This window comes from Magnolia sinica, chromosome 10, assembly GCF_029962835.1.
Source record: "Magnolia sinica isolate HGM2019 chromosome 10, MsV1, whole genome shotgun sequence".
NCBI classification, from domain to species: domain Eukaryota; kingdom Viridiplantae; phylum Streptophyta; class Magnoliopsida; order Magnoliales; family Magnoliaceae; genus Magnolia; species Magnolia sinica.
The window spans coordinates 2846712-2867056 of record NC_080582.1 but is presented as its reverse complement, the minus strand read 5'-3'; positions in this window follow the sequence as shown (position 1 = coordinate 2867056).

Sequence of the window (20345 nt, the reverse complement as noted above, 5' to 3'; positions counted from 1 at the left end):
CTGTTTCTCTGTCTCTCTCGGTGCTCTCTCTCTCGCGCATCCACATGAGGTATCTCTCTCTCTCTCTCTCTCTCTCTCTCTCTCTCTCTTAATCTCTCTCAATCTCAATACCGATTGAAACGATTTGGGAATTTGGGGATTTAGGGATTTAGGGATTAAGGTGGGCCCTACTGAGTTTACTCAGTACAATAAGAGCGTACTGAGTAACTCAGTCTGCAATCCGATTTCCTCTGCAGCACCACCATGATCTATGGCCCTGTATGATCTATGGCCCCACCATGATGTATATATTGTATCCATGCCATTCATCCATTTTTACAGATCATTTTAGGGCTTTATCCCAAAAATTAGAGGGATGTAAATCAGAGAAATAGATGAATGGCATGGATAAAAAGTAGAGAAATGGATGAAATGCATTCAACCTCTGTTGGTGTTAATGTAGATGGGAATATGTCTCGACATTGTTTCCCTGAGAACAGTAACATGGCTGCAAAATATAACCAAGTAGGGAAATCCATCAACATAGCCCTGCAACACAACAGTTACAGAACCATGGATCAGGTTGATTGCTTCAACTTTCCTGGGAAAAGAGTCCTAACAGTAAACCAAACTCCAATTGGTATCACAAAATCCTCTATTGGCGGGACCATCGTAGGAAAGTTAGTATTTTAATTGTTCAATGCATAAACATATACAAAAACCAAACATTTATGATCTATGAATATAGATCTAATTTTTGTTGTATTTCTTTGTATAGCCGAAGCATTACTTGCTTTCAAGAGTACCGTCGGTAATCCCCAACAGTTAAGTAGTTGGGTTGGTATAGCTTTCATTTTTAAATTACTGAAATTGTCTGTTAAGTTGATATAGCTTTCATTTTTAAATTACTTCCCTGTGCATGTTTGGTATTTCAAGGAAGCCCAAATCTTATGAGATTTGAGATTCAATTGGTCTAGAATCAGCACCTGAAAGAGTTTCACTGTTTAAAAGAGCTGGATTTTTTTAAAAGATTTTTTTAACTCTTTCATTGTAAGTTTGGATTTTTAAGAACACTCAGAAACCTTTTGGGATATGAGATTCCATGATGCAATTACCTTATACTTTGGAGCTTGCATTTGGAACCAGTCAATTGGCTTGTTTTGATTTGTATGCTTTATTCAGCTCTCACCGTACAAACTAAATCTTTTATCATTCCCATTCCTCAATTTCACCAAAAGTATGGATTTTTAAGGAAAACTCACAAATTATTTTGGATTTTGAGACTAAAATCTTGAGGAACTTGCTTATTTGTCATCTTGAAATTGTTTGTGCATATTAGTACCGTTGTGGGGCCAATATGCCATTATAGACCAATACGGCCATAAAGGGCCCATTTGATTTATTATTACTATTATTTTTTCATTTTTTCTCTTTTTCCGCCTCTTTATTCATGTTAAGCACGAAGGAAGTTTATAAGCTAAGTTTAAACTAGATGTAGGCTTATTTTGAGGATCAAAACACAAAATAAAGTGGGATTCAATGAGCTGATGTGAAGTGGACCATATTGAGACATATCGAAAGGGATATACTATTCACTTTTTTTTCCATTTTTCCATCTTTGTGTTGTTGTACTTATATATCATAGGCCCTAATCCACCAAATCATGCTTGACTTTTGGTGCTTAAATAGTGCTTACATAACAAACCTATAATTGTGTCACCAATTCATCATTACTCATGTGTAGACTTATTTTTGTTATTGTATTTTGATATTAGATATTTAGAAGCCTAAATATTAAAGTTTTGTTGTTTTAGAGTCAGTTTCAGGTTAGTAATATCAGGTAGCTTGAGATAGCATTGTTTCCAAAGAATAGCCCATTACACCATCAAATACATGTTCAAAACCAGAAAAAGAATACATTTTTCAGAGATCAATCTGGCCATGAACATCATTAGATCCATTGTAGATGGAGCATAGTTGGAAAATTGTATTGATCAGATAATTCCATCCATCCTATTAATTGATGTCACATATTTACATAATGATATGTTCAACGAGTGAAATCAGATGGTTAAGATCATTCAATCAGTGCAGAGTTCAGATGGTGCTCCATCAAGAATATACCTAAGCCTATACCTAAACCTAAAACCTAAACCTAAACCTAAACCTATAACTTAAACCTAAACCTATAACCTATAACCTAAACCCTATAACCCACAACCTATAACCTAAACCTATACTTATAACCTAAAACTATTCTCAAATCCCAAAACCTAAACCTAAAACCTAAATGTATTCTCAAATCCTTAAACTTAAACCTACACCTAATCCTAATCTCAACTCCCTAACCTAAACCTAAACTTGAAAACCCAAACCTAAACCCGATCCCGAACCCAAACCCGATTTCCTAAACCTAAACCTTAACCTATTCTCAATTCCCTAAACCTATAGCTTATAACCTAAACCTAAACCTATAACTTATAACCTAAACCAAAACCTAAAACCTAAATATATTCTCAAATCCCTAAACCTAAACCTACACCTAATCCTAATCTCAACTCCCTAACCTAAACCTAAACCTAAACTTGAAAACCCAAACCTAAACCCGATCCCGAACCCCCTTGTTGTAGTACGAGATGTAACAAGAATATGCATTGATTGTGTATTTAAATTTTTTAAATGCACCAACCAGAAACAATTTGAGACGACATTCAATGATACTTTGTTAAATATGAAATTTATGACCTTCAGTAACTTGGTTAATTAAAAAGAACCACGTAGTGACTTGATTCCAATCTGACTTTTTGGGTATGTAAGCAGTCGTTCGTAATGTACTAGAATATCGGTGTAGCCACAAATCTTTTTTTTCCTTTGAATTGTAACAGACTGTATCAGTTACATTTTTCTCTGTCATACAGGTTGTGGCTATCAAAAATATAATATCACCTCCTTATAGGGAAACACTTAATGATGTGTACAGGTAAATTCATTTTTTCTTATTCCTTATATTATTTCCCAGTTATATTTGTGTTGGTTTCAGAGTACAGGTAGTAATAAAAAGTGTTGGTCGATTGTGGCTTATAGATAAAGGGATGAGTAACCAACAATACGAATATAGGAGGCCATCCCCAGGTATCCATATGCTTTTAAATATAATTATGTTGTTTTTAAATGTATTAGCTCGAAATTGATGGAGCAGACCCGGATATGCGTCGGAGCTATCCAGATGTTGAGCGGGGGTCCTTGGAAGCTGGGCACCGCTGTTATGACCATGATGAAGCTGTTCATTTCCTATGGACAACATTGGAGTGGCCTGGCCTGGCCATTTGGACAGGCCATGTTTATATATTTACTCAAAATTGATGGAGCAGACCCGGATGTACATCAAAGCTATTCGAATGTTGAGTGGGGGTCCCTAAAAGATGGGAACCGCTATTATGACCATGATGAAGCTGTCCATTTTCTATGGACAACATTGGAAGGGCCTGGCCAATTGGAGCAGGCCGTGTTTATATCTGTATTTGCAGGGACCACACCCTTAACCTATAACCTAAACCTATAACTACAACCTAAACTTATAACCTAAATCTATAAACTATAACCTAAACTCAATTTCCTAAACTTTAACCTATAACCTAACCTAAACCTATACTTATAATCTAATCCTATTCTCAAATCCCAAAACCTATAACCTAAACCTTAACCTAAACCAATAACCTATAACCTATAACCTATTCTCAAATCCCAAAACCTATAACTATAACCTAAACCGTAACCAAAAACCTATAATCTAACCTAAACCTAAACCTATAACCTTAACCTAAACCTAAACCTAAACCTATAACCTTAACCTTAACATATAACCTTAACCTAAACATAAACCTAAACCTAAACCTATAACCTATAACCTAAACATAAACCTAAAACTTAATGTATTCTCAAATCCCTAATCCTAATCTCAACTCCCTAACCTAAACCTAAACCTAAACTTGAAAACTGTTCACACCCCAAGTGCAGGGTTGTGATGTAGTAATAAACTCGGTAAGACCGAGGTCGAATCCACAGGGACTGAAACCTGTACGTTATCTGAAAATAACCAGATCTAGAACTAGGCTAAGATGAAATCTAAACCAATTGTGATTTGAGGAATAATGGTGAAATATTAATCTAAACTTAAAGAATTCAGAGAAAGGGAACTAGGGATTCAGAGGATCCACTTGTAGAGATCAGGGAAATCTTATGCCTGCTTCATGGATATTATACTGAACTTACTTGATATAGTTTTTAAGAGATGAAAGGTATAAGAATTAGGTATGATTCCATCACAAATCCATGCCTAAGAGACAAGGTAAACAACAGAACTTAGACCAATCCATAACCAACTAAAAGATGTATGAGTGTTAGGAAGGATTCCATCATCTAACCATGTCTATGAGACGATGGCGAACAACAGGGTTTCCGAACATCAAAATAAAAGGAAAGGAATTATTTAAGCCATCACAGATCTATTGTAATTTAAATCACAACAAACCATTAATGACTTAAAGAATTTCTTAAATCAAAACAGAGTCAATCAGTTCAGTTTAAATCAAACCTGTAGAAGCTCCCATCATGCCACAAGCTTCACCTCTTAGCCCTAGCTAAGGGGTTTAGCCTAACATAATCATAAGAAAAAGAAGAAAAATAAAGAAAAAATACATAAAAATTCCAAACACTTCTCTCTCCGCCTCTCTCTCTCTATCTGACGTCCCCTATTCAAGCACACCCTCTTCTCCATGTTTGGAACTCTTTTTATAGCTTTTGGAGTGGTGGAAATCGGATTTGGGAAGCTATCGCACGCGCAGCGAAAGCCTTTTCGCAGCCAAGTTCGGGGCTTCATAACTCTCGCGTTCCTTGCATTATTTCTGTAAAATCAGCGTCTCTTGAAAGTATTTTGGCTGGTCTATACGATGGACGGCTCAGATCTGCCATATGATTAAAGATGGTGGGCCACAACTGCCTGGAAGATCAGATTTCGCGGACGTGCGTAGCCTTTCGCACGTCCGGCGCTGACGTGATCGGTGGGCCCCACAGAGGTGTTTTCGAGGAAATCCACCCCGTCCATTGGATTGCCCTCGAAATTTCGGTAAGAAACGGATGGTTTTTCATGTCCATTGACTCAGAATCAGAGAAGAAATCATCCAAACATCAATTTGAACGTTACAAGGCAGTCCACTTATGGCCTCTGTATCGCGCACGTGTGATTGCATAGGTCCAAAAGTTTAGCATGAGTTTGAAGATTTCATGGCCCTCTACAAGATGGACGACTTGGATTGTCCACTGGGATAATTTGTGGGGCCCACTAGCGTCCGTAAAACGGACAGCATCCATCCGTTACCTTCGTCAATACGGCAATTGCCGTTTTAGGAAGAAGGTGCGGGTCCGCCTTGCTTGGTTCGGTGCGCAGCCGCACTTGTGTACCTCATGTACACACGCTATATATACGGGGCCCACTGTAATGTATATGCAAGATCCGATCCATCCATTTGTTTCCTCATCTTATTTAAACCGCCGAGACCAAAGTTGAGACAGTTCCAGATATCAGGTGGGCCCAGAATCAACGGTTTATGGGCTGATCTGTCAGTTGGGGTACTTCCATAGTGATCCGAGGGCTGAAATTTGATATGTACAGTTGATTTATGGCCCTCAGGCCATGTATGAAGTTTTGAGCCAATCAGATGGCGAGAACTATGTGATCTTGCATTTTTCACCAATTTCGGGCCTCTTTAACGTGAATGGCTTGATTTCCTCGGATCTCTGGTGTGTAATTCCATCGATCTTGGTCCCCTGGAGTCCGTCCCTTGCCTTGGGTGTCATCAGAGCGTTAAATCCATGGTTTAAGCACCCTTTTTCAGTTCATGCTTGTAAATACACTCTGCATCACAAACACGATTAAGTCAGGCTATTAAACGGTATCATATGCTTGTAAATCCATGCAATAACTGGGTCTGATATGCAATATTTGACCCTCAACACAACCCCCAACCAGCATTTTGCTAGTCTCGAGCAAAATATGCGAAAAGTAAGTTGAGAATTACAGAACAATTTCTATAAACTCGAGTGATTTTTGTAGAATAATCCAGATATGAGAATTCCCAGATTCATAAATGTTGGATATTACTTTCTCCTAGACTCAAGCGCACGGTAAACTTCATAATCAAGTTCAAAGTATTCTTCCATTAATTAGAAAAATTCTAATCATTGAGATCTATGAGTATACAGTGTAATCTCAGCTTATCATCATTAAAATTCACTTCTCTATTTCAGGATATTATTGGTAACCAATAAGAAGATTCATGATAACCAAAACTTGCCTCACAGATCATCTTTTCATTCTTCCAGTTTTTGATTTTTCCATTAAAAGTAATGCCAAGAAGGGGAATCAAATCCTCACCTACAGGGAGTAAACCTATTATGAAGACTGTACACCCAAATTTTTCACATATCATTCATAGGGAATTAAATCTACACCTATAGGGAGCAAACCTATGGTGTAGACCATTCGCCCAATCCTTTCAATTTCTTAAGTTGGTTCCTTTCAAGCTTAGTGATCACCAAGTTAATCCTTTAATATCGAACTGAACCCTTAATGTGCAGGCGAGACGTGTTTTGTGAAATCCTGACTCAATCATTATTTAAAACCTCTAACCATGGATTAATAGTTCGAACTTAACTGTGAAATCTAACAAATAGTTGAATCCAAGAGTCATAAATTCCAACACCACTTATCTTGTAATTCTAAATCCAAGATGACCGTCAAAATTACTTCGAATTCATACGAAATTCCAGAAAAATTTAAAAATTTTCACAATTTTTGCTCAAGACCAAGAAAACACTGATTAGAAAACCTAATCTCCCACCCCCAACCTAAAAATCTACATTGTCCTCAATGTAAAGGAAGTAAGCATGCAATGCACATGGGACAACAAAAATATAAGAGGCGTGATGGAAAGATAGTACCTGGACGAAAGAATCAAAAGGCTTTCCAAAGATATCTACGTAAAAGCGAGTCAGCACAAGAGAGAAATCAACAAAAGCAAATTAACAAAATAAAATCACAAAACAGATCCTACCTATACCACTTTCGCAGGTGCTCTCGATTGCATTTAGCATATGCAACAAGCCTTTAAACCCCTAGGTTGCCCCTAGTGGACGAGTTGTAGTCTCGTGAGGGTTTGCAGCAATGTTACCCACAAACATTGAACTAACTAACTAGGAAAATGAAATGGAATGAAAAGTTAGATTGGCTCCCATGAGCGCTAAGTTTACCGTCTATCCTAAAACGGCATAAAGGAAACTATCCTAGTCCTAAGAAAGTAAGGAAAAACTACTGAGTCAAGCCGCAAGGTTCCTCTTTCGGCCAATATCTTGATAAGTTTCTCAGTAAGTTCCTCAACAGGATCATCTAAAAGCCCTCTTTGTAATAGGCTTGGATGCCTTGGAGCATGACCTTCCAGAGAAACTTATGTACCTCATAAGAAATTTTCCTTTGAAGTGCTTGAGGTATCCATAGCATATACGATTCACCTGTGACAGAAGAAGTTTCATCGTTAATATCCCATAGTGAATCAGAAACTACAGGTAGATAAAGTTTAGAAAACTTCGCAAGAAGTAATGTAGTCTCAACACATTCCAAAGTGTCAGTCTTCGGTTCAATTTTCAGTTCCTCCTCCCTTAATGGTAAACATTCAGGATCTGTGGAAGAAGGGGCTTCAGAGTAAGGGTTCGCTTGGTCCGTGACAACCACCGAGATAGTGTCATGCAAGGAGTCCACCTTTTCTTGTATCATGAGGTCGTTGGAATCCACAAGGTGTGCCAAGCATGAGTTCAAAGATGTGGGAAAGTCAGCTGGGAGTGACTCGTCTCCTGCATCGAAATCTGTGATGATGAGCCCAAAGATTCTATCGTCTTTTGAAGTGGATGGACGCATGCTCTCTTGCTCCAGCCCTTCACAGACAGATAGAGGGTCAGTAGACGAAGTATTGATGTGCGGACTCTGTTGAAGAGAAAGTGAATCGTCAAAATCCAATAGTTCAGATGGTGGCCTCAACTGGGTGGTTTTAAATTCCAGAGTCGTATCGAGTGACTCGTCCATCTCTCGAATCATATCATCACGTAATTCAGGGGAGTGGTCTAAACATGCCTCACAAGAGATAGAAGGGTTGGTTGTAATGAGCTCATCCACTTTTAAATCAAATATGTCAGGTGAGTGGAGTAGCTCATTATGACCACTCACTTCGTGCACTTCTTGATCATTGAGCTGGACCAAATTTGAGATTAATTCCAGGAGAACTGGGGTTGCACATTCATGATCGCCATCCCAATACTCATCATATTCTAGTTCAGTGCAGTGCACATTTGGGATGAGATCACTTTCCTCGCATTCTATTCCCAGATTGGGTTGAGGTTCACATAAACCAACCTCTCCCTCATCATTGAAATCTAGTGTATCCTGTGAGTGAAGTATATCATCATCATTATATTTGAAAGACACTCATTTATCTCCACCATTCTTTTGAACAGTCATTGAGATCGACTCATCGGGGAATTGAACCGTATGCTCATTAATGGAATCCAACTCCTCATTCCAAATTTCAGATTTCTTCAAAAGCGAGTGAGGATCATTTTCCTCGCATTGTATTTCTGGATTGGATTGTAGTTGGGATGAGCGAGCTTCCTCTATCCTATCGAGGCGCGAATTGAGTGCTTCCATTGCTTTTCTAATTTCAGCAAGACACTCCATGTTATGCTGAAATGAATTCTCTTGGATCGTTTCTGGTTGGTTCTCAAAGGTAGGGTATCCAAGAGAATAATCATTACAACATGTTGTTGGTTCATCTTCCCAGTTTTGATGGTTCCACTGGTTATAGTCATACCGATCATACATGGGAGAACATGATGGTTGATAATAATCCTCATTCCCATAATTATGATCGTATACAGACCTATTAGCCGATGGAGCATAACGTTCTAGTCGGTTCTCAATGTCGGTTCTCGATGGAGAAAAATCTTGATGTATACGTTGAATTCCAAAACCCTCAGGTATTCCCCAAAACTGCTTATCCATCTCAGCATAGACACATACCCAAGCTTCCATGGTGAACCTTAATTCTGATTCTAATCCTAGAAGAAAATAAAAATTCCTATAGCAGTACAGAAAGTAAGAGGAGAAGTTAGAAGGATGTTACCAAATGAGAAGTTCCTATGTTGAAACCTGTAAAATAGAACAAAACAAGTTAGTTTCTAAGAATAGCAAGCTTATAAAATTCCTAAGAAGAGAAATATAGAAATAAAAAGGAACAAGGAAGAATTCCTAAATTAGAAAGTAGAAATTTAGAAAGAGCGTACCGAATTAAAAATTTCTAATAAGCCTACAAAACAGAAAAGTTAGTTTCTAAACAGAAAGTCTTAAAATCGACAATTTCTAAAAATAAAATAGGAAACAAAATTAGATTCTAAAAGAGTTAGAATTAGAAACTTACTAAAAAGGAATCCTAATCTAGAAATAGTAAGGAAGAGAGAAATTACCAATTTAGAAACCTATCTCAGAATCCTACAAAATAAGAAAGTTGGGTTAGTTTCTAAAAAAAGGAAAATTATCTAAAAATAGAAAGTTATTTAAATAGAAAATTTCTAAAAATTAAAGAAAAACCTGGAATTAGAAAATTCTAAAATAAATCCTAAAAATCAGAAAAGTCCTAATCTTAAACTAATCCTAAAACTAGTTAACTTCAGGAAATGTAGCCGTCAATCCTCGGCAACGCCGCTAAAAACTTGTTCACACCCCAAGTGCAGGGTTGTGATGTAGTAATAAACTCGGTAAGACCGAGGTCGAAGCCACAGAGACTGAAACCTGTACGTTATCTGAAAATAACCAGATCTAGAACTAGGCTAAGATGAAATCTAAACCAATTGTGATTTGAGGAATAATGGTGAAATATTAATCTAAACTTAAAGAATTCAGAGAAAGAGAACTAGGGATTCAGAGGATCCACTTGTAGAGATCAGGGAAATCTTATGTCTGCTTCATGGATATTATACTGAACTTACTTGATATAGTTTTCAAGAGATGAAAGGTATAAGAATTAGGTATGATTCCATCACAAATCCATGCCAAGAGACAAGGTAAACAACAGAACTTAGACCAATCCATAACCAACTAAAAGATGTATGAGTGTTAGGAAGGATTCTATCATCCAACCATGTTTATGAGACGATGGCGAACAACAGGGTTTCCGAACATCAAAATAAAAGAAAAGGAATTATTCAAGCCATCACAGATCTACTGTAATTTAAATCACAACAAACCATTAATGACTAAAAGAATTTCTTAAATCAAAACAGAGTCAATCAGTTCAGTTTAAATCAAACCTGTAGAAGCTCCTATCACGCCACAAGCTTCACCTCTTAGCCCTAGCTAAGGGGTTTAGCCTAACATAATCATAAGAAAAAGAAGAAAAATAAAGAAAAAATACATAAAAATTCCAAACACTTCTCTCTCCGCCTCTCTCTCTCTATCTGACGTCCCCTATTCAAGCACACCCTCTTCTCCACGTTTGGAACTCTTTTTATAGCTTTTGGAGTGGTGGAAATCGGATTTGGGAAGCTATCACACGCGCAGCGAAAGCCTTTTCGCAGCCAAGTTCGGGGCTTCATAACTCTCACGTTCCTTGCATTATTTCTGTAAAATCAGTGTCTCTTGGAAGTATTTTGGCTGACCTATATGATGGACGGCTCAAATCTGTCATATGATCAAAGATGGTGGGCCACAACTGCCTGGAAGATCAGATTTTGCGGACATGCGTAGCCTTTCGCACGTCCAGCGTTGACGTGATCGGTGGGCCCCACAGAGGTGTTTTCGAAGAAATCCACCCCGTCCATTGGATTGCCCTCGAAATTTCGGTAAGAAACGGATGGTTTTTCATGTCCATTGACTCATAATCAGAGAAGAAATCATCCAAACATCAATTTGAACGTTGCAGGGCAGTCCACTTATGGCCTCTGTATCGCGCACGTGTGATTGCATGGGTCCAAAAGTTCAGCATGGGTTTGAAGATTTCATGGCCCTCTACAAGATGGACGGCTTGGATTGTCCACTGGGATAATTTGTGGGGCCCACTAGCGTCCATAAAACGGACAGCGTCCGTCCGTTACCTGCGTCAATACGGTAATTGCCGTTTTAAGAAGAAGGTGCAAGTCAGCGCTGCTGACCCGCCTTGCTTGGTTCGGTGCGCAGCCGCACGTGTGTACCTCAAGTACACACGTTGTATATACGGGGCCCACTGTAATGTATATGCAAGATCCGATCCATCCATTTGTTTCCTCATCTTATTTAAACCGCCGAGACCAAAGTTGAGACAGTTCCAGATATCAGGTGGGCCCAGAATCAACGGTTTATGGGCTGATCTGTCAGTTGGGGTACTTCCATAGTGATCCGAGGGCTGAAATTTGATATGTACAGTTGATTTATGGCCCTCAGGCCATGTATGAAGTTTTGAGCCAATCAGATAGCGAGAACTATGTGATCTTGCATTTTTCACCAATTTCGGGCCTCTTTAATGTGAATGGCTTGATTTCCTCGGATCTCTGGTGTGTAATTCCATCGATCTTGGTCCCCTGGAGTCCGTCCCTTGCCTTGGGTGTCATCAGAGCGTTAAATTCATGGTTTAAGCACCCTTTTTCAGTTCATGCTTGTAAATACACTCTGCATCACAAACACGATTAAGTCGCGACTGCCCTATTGAAGCCCAAGACTAATCTCAACTCCATAACCTAAACCTAAACCTAAACTTCAAAACCCAAACCTAAACCCGATCCCGAACCCGAACCCGATTTCCTAAACCTAAACCTTAACACATTCTCAATTCCCTAAACTTATAGCTTATAACCTAAACCGAAACCTAAACCATAAACCTAAACCTAAACCTATAACCTATAACCTAAACCTAAATCTAAAACCTAATGTATTCTCAAATCCCTAAACCTAAACCTACACCTAATCCTAATCTCAACTCCCTAACCTAAACCTAAACTTAAACTTGAAAACCCAAACCTAAACCCGATCCCGAACCCGATTTCTTAAACCTAAACCTTAACCTATTCTCAATTCCCTAAACCTATAGCTTATAACCTAAACCGAAACCTAAGCCTATACCTTAACCTAAACCTATACCTAAACTTATAACCTATAACCTAAACATAAACCTAAAACCTAAATGTATTCTCAAATCCTTAAACCTAAACCTACACCTAATCCTAATCTCAACTCCCTAAACTAAACCTAAACCTAAACTTGAAAACCTAAACCTAAACCCGATCCCGAACCCGAACCCGATTTCCTAAACCTAAACCTTAACCTATTCTCAATTCCCTAAACCTATAGCTTATAACCTAAACCGAAACCTTAACCTAAACCTAAACCTAAACCTATAACCTATAACCTTAACCTAAACCTAAAACCTAATGTATTCTCAAATCCCTAAACCTAAACCTACACCTAATCCTAATCTCAACTCCCTAACCTAAACCTAAACCTAAACTTGAAAACCCAAACCTAAACCCGATCCCGAACACAAACCCAATTTCCTAAACCTAAACCTTAACCTATTCTCAATTTCGTAAACCTATAGCTTATAACCTAAACCTATAGCTTAACCTAAACCTAAACCTATAACCTATAACCTAAACCTAAACCTAAAACCTAAATGTATTCTCAAATTCCTAAACCTAAACCTACACCTAATCCTAATCTCAACTCCCTAAACTAAACCTAAACCTAAACTTGAAAACCCAAACCTAAACCCGATCCCGAACCCAAACCCGATTTTCTAAACCTAAACCTTAACCTATTCTCAATTCCCTAAACCTATAGCTTATAACCTAAACCGAAACCTAAACCTAAACCTAAACCTATAACCTATAACCTAAACCTAAACCTAAAACCTAATGTATTCTCAAATCCCTAAACCTAAACTTACACCTAAAACCTAAATGTATTCTCAAATCCGTAAGCTTAAACCTACACCTAATCCTAATCTCAACTCCCTAACCTAAACCTAAACCCAATCCCGAACCTGAACCCAATTTTCTAAACCTAAACCTTAACTATTCTCAATTCCCTAAACCTTAACCTATAACCTAACCTAAACCTAAACGTATAACCTGCACTTATAACCTAAACCTATAACCTAAACCTAAGCATAAAACCTAAACCTAAACTTAAAACCGAAATGTATTCTCAAATCCTTAAACCTAAACCTACACCTAATCCTAATCTCAACTCCCTTACCTAAACTTAAACCTAAACTTGAAAACCCAAACCTAAACCCGATCTCGAACCCGAACCCGATTTCTTAAACCTAAACCTTAACCTATTCTCAATTCCCTAAACCTATAGCTTATAACCTAAACCTAAACCTATACCTTATAACCTAAACCTAAACCTAAAACCTAATGTATTCTCAAATCTCTAAACCTAAACCTACACCTAATCCTAATCTCAACTCCTTAACCTAAACCTAAACCTAAACTTGAAAACCCAAACCTAAACCCGATCCCGAACCCGAACCCGATTTCCTAAACCTAAACCTTAACCTTTTCTCAATTCCCTAAACCTATATAGCTTATAACCTAAACCTAAACCTATGACCTATAACCTAAACCTAAACCTAAAACCTAAATGTATTCTCAAATCCCTAAACCTAAACCTACACCTAATCCTAATCTCAACTCCCTAACCTAAACTTAAACTTAAACTTGAAAACCCAAACCTAAACCCGATCCTGAACCTGAACCCAATTTCCTAAACCTAAACATTAACCTATTCTCAATTCCCTAAACCTATAGCTTATAACCTAAACCTAAACCTACACCTTAACCTAAACCTAAACCTAAACCTAAACCTATAACCTATAACCTAAACCTAAAACCTAAATGTATTCTCAAATCCCTAAACTAAACCTACACCTAATCCTAATCTCAACTCCCTAACCTAAACCTAAATCTAAACTTGAAAATCCAAACCTAAACCCGATCCCGAACCCAAACCCGATTTCCTAGACTTAAACCTTAACCTATTCTCAATTCCCTAAACCTTAACCTATAACCTAACCTAAACCTAAACCTGTAACCTGCACTTATAACCTAAACCTAAGCCTAAAACCTAAACCTAAACCTAAAACCGAAATGTATTCTCAAATCCTTAAACCTAAACATACACCTAATCCTAATCTCAACTCTCTAACCTAAACTTAAACCTAAACTTGATAACCCAAACCTAAACCCGATCCCGAACCCGGACCCGATTTCCTAAACCTAAACCTTAACCTTAACTTATTCTCAATTCCCTAAAGCTATAACCTATATACTATAACCTATAACTAAAACCTAAACCTTAACCTAAATCTATAACTTAAACCTAAACCTTAACCTAAACCTAAACCAAAACCTATAACCTAAACCTTAACCTATAACCTATAACCTATAACATAAACTTATAACCTATAACCTAAAACCTAAACCTAAACTTAAACCTAAACCTATAACCTATAACCTAAACCTAAACCTATAACCTAAATGTATTCTCAAATCCCTAAACCTAGACCTACACCTAATCCTAATCTCAACTTCCTAACCTAAACCCGATCCCGAACCCGAACCCGATTGTTGTAATAATGTAGCCCAATCACATGGCAATAAACAAGAATGTATCCCTTTTAATACATGCCCCTTTTTACAAAGCTTTAATTTTTGTTGTTGTTTCTATTAACTTGAATTGTGGCCCAATCACATGGCAACAAACAAGAATGTATCCTTTTTAACACATGCCCCTTTTTACAAAGCTTTAATTTTTATTGTTGTTTCTATTAACTTGAATTGAAACACTTTTTTACATTATTTGCTTGCATTAGTTTTATTTTAATGATCAGTTTTATTTTTAAAAAGTGCCCACTTTTTTAGAAGAAGTTTATGCAATTCTTCGTGATTCTGAATTATAATGTTTTGTTGGTTTAATATTATTATTTTTAGATGAAAGATAAAAAGAAAATTGTTGCTGATTTTTTTTCTTTTTTTTATTTATGATGTTAAACTTATATGTATTTATGCGTGGATGAATGTTATGTGGATAAGATTGTTTGTGTTTGGATGGATGTAGTTTATGTTTGGATGAATGTAGATTATGTTGGATTTATATAGTTTGGGTTTAGATGTATGTAAATGTGAATATGATGAAATATATTATATAACAGGTGTATATCAGGAAGAATACGATGAAATATATTGTAACAGGTGTATATTGACCCTCTCAAATTTGAAAATGTGCTTTGAAGGCTCATAAGGGACGGTCCATGACAGTCCTTTTTAAGGACGGTCCATGGCCGTCCTTTGAAGGCTCATAAGAGACGGTCCATGACAGTCCTTTTTAAGGTCGGTCCATGACCATCCTTTTAAAGGACGGTCCATGGTCGTCCTTTGAAAGTTCATCAGAGACGGTCCATGATAGTCCTTTTTAAGGACGGTCCATGGTCGTCCTTTGAAGGCTCATCAGAGACGGTCTATGACAGTCCTTTTTAAGGACGGTCCATGACCGTCCTTTTAAAGGACGGTCGATGACCATCCTTTGAAGGCTCATAAGAGACGGTCCATGACCGTCCTTTTTTCATCAATAAGAATGACGGTTTTCGATCGTCCTTCAAGTAATACGACACATCAAAATTTGACGGCCCATGCGACGGTTCATGACCGTCCTTCTTGGTCATTTGAGACGGTTTTGGACCATCCTTTTTTCGTTGTTTTAGCGTAGTAGGATACCGAAGCTGTCATATTACAAGATTTCTCCATACTTGTCCCTATCTGCATTCGATATAACCCCTGGGGTGGTTCCCGAACCTAAGCAAGTAACAACTTTTGCTACTTCTCCGATACCATTTTCTCTACAGATGGATCCTTTCCAGATACTATCTGCGCAGGAGGTGAAAGAGGCAGATGACTGGTATGAAGCAAACAAGGATATGACAGTGGGAAAATGATTCAGTACGATATGGATAAAGGATGCGTGGGTTGATAGCGAGCTAAGCATTACTAATTTATTCTCTATATATATTGATTGACATATAATTAATTGTTATATTATTCTATGACTAAATCATACTATCTTATTGATTAAGCTATCGACACATATATCGAGTTTCTTGAGAAAAGGCATAACACCCTTTCAATAGCATATCCTCAGGATTGTAAGTTCCGTCTAACGTATTTTACGGTAACTGTTTATTGCGGCAATCCTTAATCTATATATAACACATACCCCGTGATAAGACCCACAGAACGCTCTCTCATAGCCACTCCCCTATATAAATGCATTCGGTCCCTAATACAGATCTCATGTTTGCCCCGCTGAATTTCATGTTTGCCCCACTGAATTTCATATTTGCCCCACTCAATTTCATGTTTGCCCCGCTCAATTTCTAGTTTGCCCCACTCAATTTCTCGTTGGCCCTGCTCAATTTTATGTTTACCCCGCTCAATTTCTAGTTTGCCACGTTGAATTTTTAGTTTGCCCCGCTCAATTTCATGTTTGCCCCGCTTAATTTCTAGTTTGCCCCGTTGAATTTCGTGTTTGCCACGCTCAATTTTATGTTTGCCCCACTGAAATTCATGTTTGCCCCGCTCAATTTCTAGTTTGCCCCACTCAATTTTATGTTGGCCCCACTCAATTTCATGTTTGCCCCACTAAATTTCTAGTTTGCCCCGCTCAATTTCATGTTTGCCCAGCTGAATTTCTAGTTTACCCCGCTTAATTTCATGTTTGCCCTGCTCAATTTCATGTTTGCCCCATTGAAATTCATTTTTACCCCACTCAATTTCATGTTTGCCCCGCTCAATTTCATGTTTGCCCCGCTGAATTTCCTTCACTTCACTTCACTTCACGGTCATTTCCATACATTTCGCGGTCAATTCACTTAACTTCACGGTCATTTCCAGCGATTTCGTTTAGATTCACGGTCATTTTAATGCACTTCACAGTCAATTCCCTTGACTTCACGGTCAATTCCACGCATTTCACGTTCAATTTGCTTCACTTCATGGTCATTTTCATGCATTTCACGGTCAATTCCGGCGATTCTGTTTCATTTCACGGTCATTTTCATGCATTTCACGGTCAATTCGCTTCACTTCACGGTCATTTCCATGCATTTCACGGTCAATCCCGACGATTCCGTTTCATTTCACAGTCATTTCCATGCATTTCATGGTTAATTCGCTTCAGTTCACAATCATTTCCATGCATTTCACAGTCAATCCCGACAATTCCGTTTCATTTCACGGTCATTTCTATGCATTTCACGGTCATTTCCCTTCATTTCATGGTCATTTCCATGCATTTCACAGTCATTTCCCTTCATTTCAAGATCATTTCCATGCATTTCACGGTCATTTCCATGCATCTCGAGACCTCAACCCGAGCCCAACCCAAGTTTTATCAGGTTGGTGTTTGTATGGCCCAATCCCAAGATCAAACCCGATACATCCTGCCCAAGCCCAACCCAATGTCGGGTGGGTCACAGGTTGGTCGGGTTGAACCCGCCCAACTTTCAGCCCTAAAATCATATATGGTACGTCAACTAACTAATTTTGGTTTAGAAGATATTCTTGTTATATGAATAAAGAAAGAAATGAAAAAAGGAGAGAATTTATATATATATATATATATATATATATACATATTTATACAAATATGTGTTAGAGAAAAATGTAGGTAGAATAAAATTCTCCATGTAAAAAATAAAAAATAAAAAAATAAAAAAAAATAAAAAATTTTAAAGAAAAAAATGGCACAGGAGACTGCTATAGCTACGTTTATAATCCGTAGCCATAGGCCCTTTCTTTGCATCGGCGATGAATCGCACATTCTGCGATCCATCCCCAAATCATCGCCGATTGAAACAAGAGACCTATGGCTATGAATTATAACCGTAGCTGTAGCCGTATCCCATCCACAGCAGTCTGGCTTCTTCTTCTTTTTTGCCGTGGAATTTTTGTTGCTTTTGTGGGTCCCTTCATGAGGTCTATGTTATATCCAAACCGTCCATCTATTTGGCGAGATCATATTAAGGCTTGAGGCAAATAATAAGATAGATCTAACTATCAAGTGGACCACACTGTAAAAGGCAGTGGGGAATTGAACGTCTACCATTGAAACCCTTTTAGGGGTTACAGAAGTTTTGGATCATTATGAAATTTGTTTTTCCTCTTCATCCAGGTCTTTGTGACCCCATGAATGAACTTAGTTGGGGAGGATTTCTCACAAACATCACAGTGGGCCCCCTAAAAGTTTCTAATGGTTGACGCTCATTCAACACTGTTTCCTGTAATGTGGTAAACTTGAGATTTGGATATACCTCATTTTTCATCTCGTATCATAAAATGATGTGAAAAAATATATGGATGGCATGGATGAAAAGCATACATCATGGTGGGGCCCACAGACCACCGACCATCCGCCATAGGCCGGTGGTAGGGGGAGTACCCAATCCGTTTCCCTGAAAGGAGGGGTATTTTCGTCCTCAAATTCGCTGTCCGTATGAGCAAGTCTAAGATCCCAAACGAAGTTTGTATTGCTTCATAAAACCCGCTGGACAAAAGGCGGGGTCCACAGTCCCAAATTTCTCTATTTGAATGGCTATTGTACCAATGACAGCTCATGTCCCTACCACAAATACAGTCACAAATGTGACATTTGAATGGTATTCGTGACTTTCGAATGGCTATTGTACTAATGACAACTAATGTCTCTGCTACAAATGCCACAAACGCACTCACCGACGTGACACCGATGACAACTCATGTCTCTGCACAAATACAGTAACAGGGTGACATTTTAATGGCCACTGTAAAGCACACCAAAAATTACAACCCCATGGCTCTACCACAAGCATAGTCACCAGTATGACATTTGAATAACTAGTGTACCACGCACCAAAATATGATAACTCATGTCTCTACCACAAATATAGTCAGTGACATGGCATTTTGAATGGCTAGCATACATCACACCAAAAATGACAACTCATGTCTCGGCCACGAATATAGTTACTGAGGTGACATATGAATGGCTAGTGCACAACTCACCAAGCACCACACACTAAAAATGAGGTGGATTGATAAAATAAATTATTGTACGGCACATAAAAACGACGTAGATCAAAAAACGCAATTATTGTAAATGTGAGGCGTAGCTTTTGACTCAAGACACTGACAACCCATGTCTCTCCACCACAAATTCCGATAATATGTAACATTTGAACGGCTAGCGTAGAGCACACCAATAATTAGGTAGCTCTAATAAATACAATTACTGACTCAAGACACTGATAGCCCATGTCTCTCTCTCTCTTTCTCTCAATTACAGTCACTGACGTGATGTCTGAATCACTGATTTACTGCACACAAATACGGTGTATCACACAACTGCAACCCTATAAAAGGTTTCTAACCGCTCAAAACTTTTCTAAACTCTACAGTGATTTTTTAAACATCCAATACAAACTGCTCATAACGCGGCACAACGGTTCGCAAGGTCATTACCACTGAGATGAACAAAGGAACAAAATTATAAGGCTGATCCAAAGCTTCTGTATACGCAGGAGTGTTTCAACACTATGCATACAATCTCTACTGTTTTCTTAATGTGGCCCACTTGAGCTTTGGGTCTACATCGGTTTTTGGTCTGACAGTGGGGTGTACTAACGAGCTAACAAAAAAAAAAAATCAAATTCAATACCTGTTATTTGTATTTATTTCTGATCCAATCAATATTAGTGGTACCGCCTACTTTTGCTAAAAAAATAAAAATAAAATTGTACAAAAATATACCAGTGTGACCCACAAAGATTAGTGATTAGTTCACATTGGAATCTATAGGTTGTATTATTATCTATGGTTACCTCTAATTAGATTGTATTATGTGTAGGATATTCTATACTTTGCATGTATTAGCTAGCATGTATGAGCAATATCCAAGCCATCCATAGGGCAGGTCTCACTTTACAAATGTTCTCACCCAAAAGTGAGGCAACCTATATATATATATATATATATATATATATATATATATATAAATATATATATATATATATATATATATATATATATATATATCTTCAAATAAAATCCCCAAGGAGTCTAGCTCCGAAGGGAATAGTTTTCAAACAAAAAAAAATTCGAAAAAAAAAAACCGCACACAGCGCATAGTACACTGAGGAATCTTCCATATTCTCTAGTTACAGTCAGTGCAAATAGCTAAATAAGATTCAATCTCTTCCGAT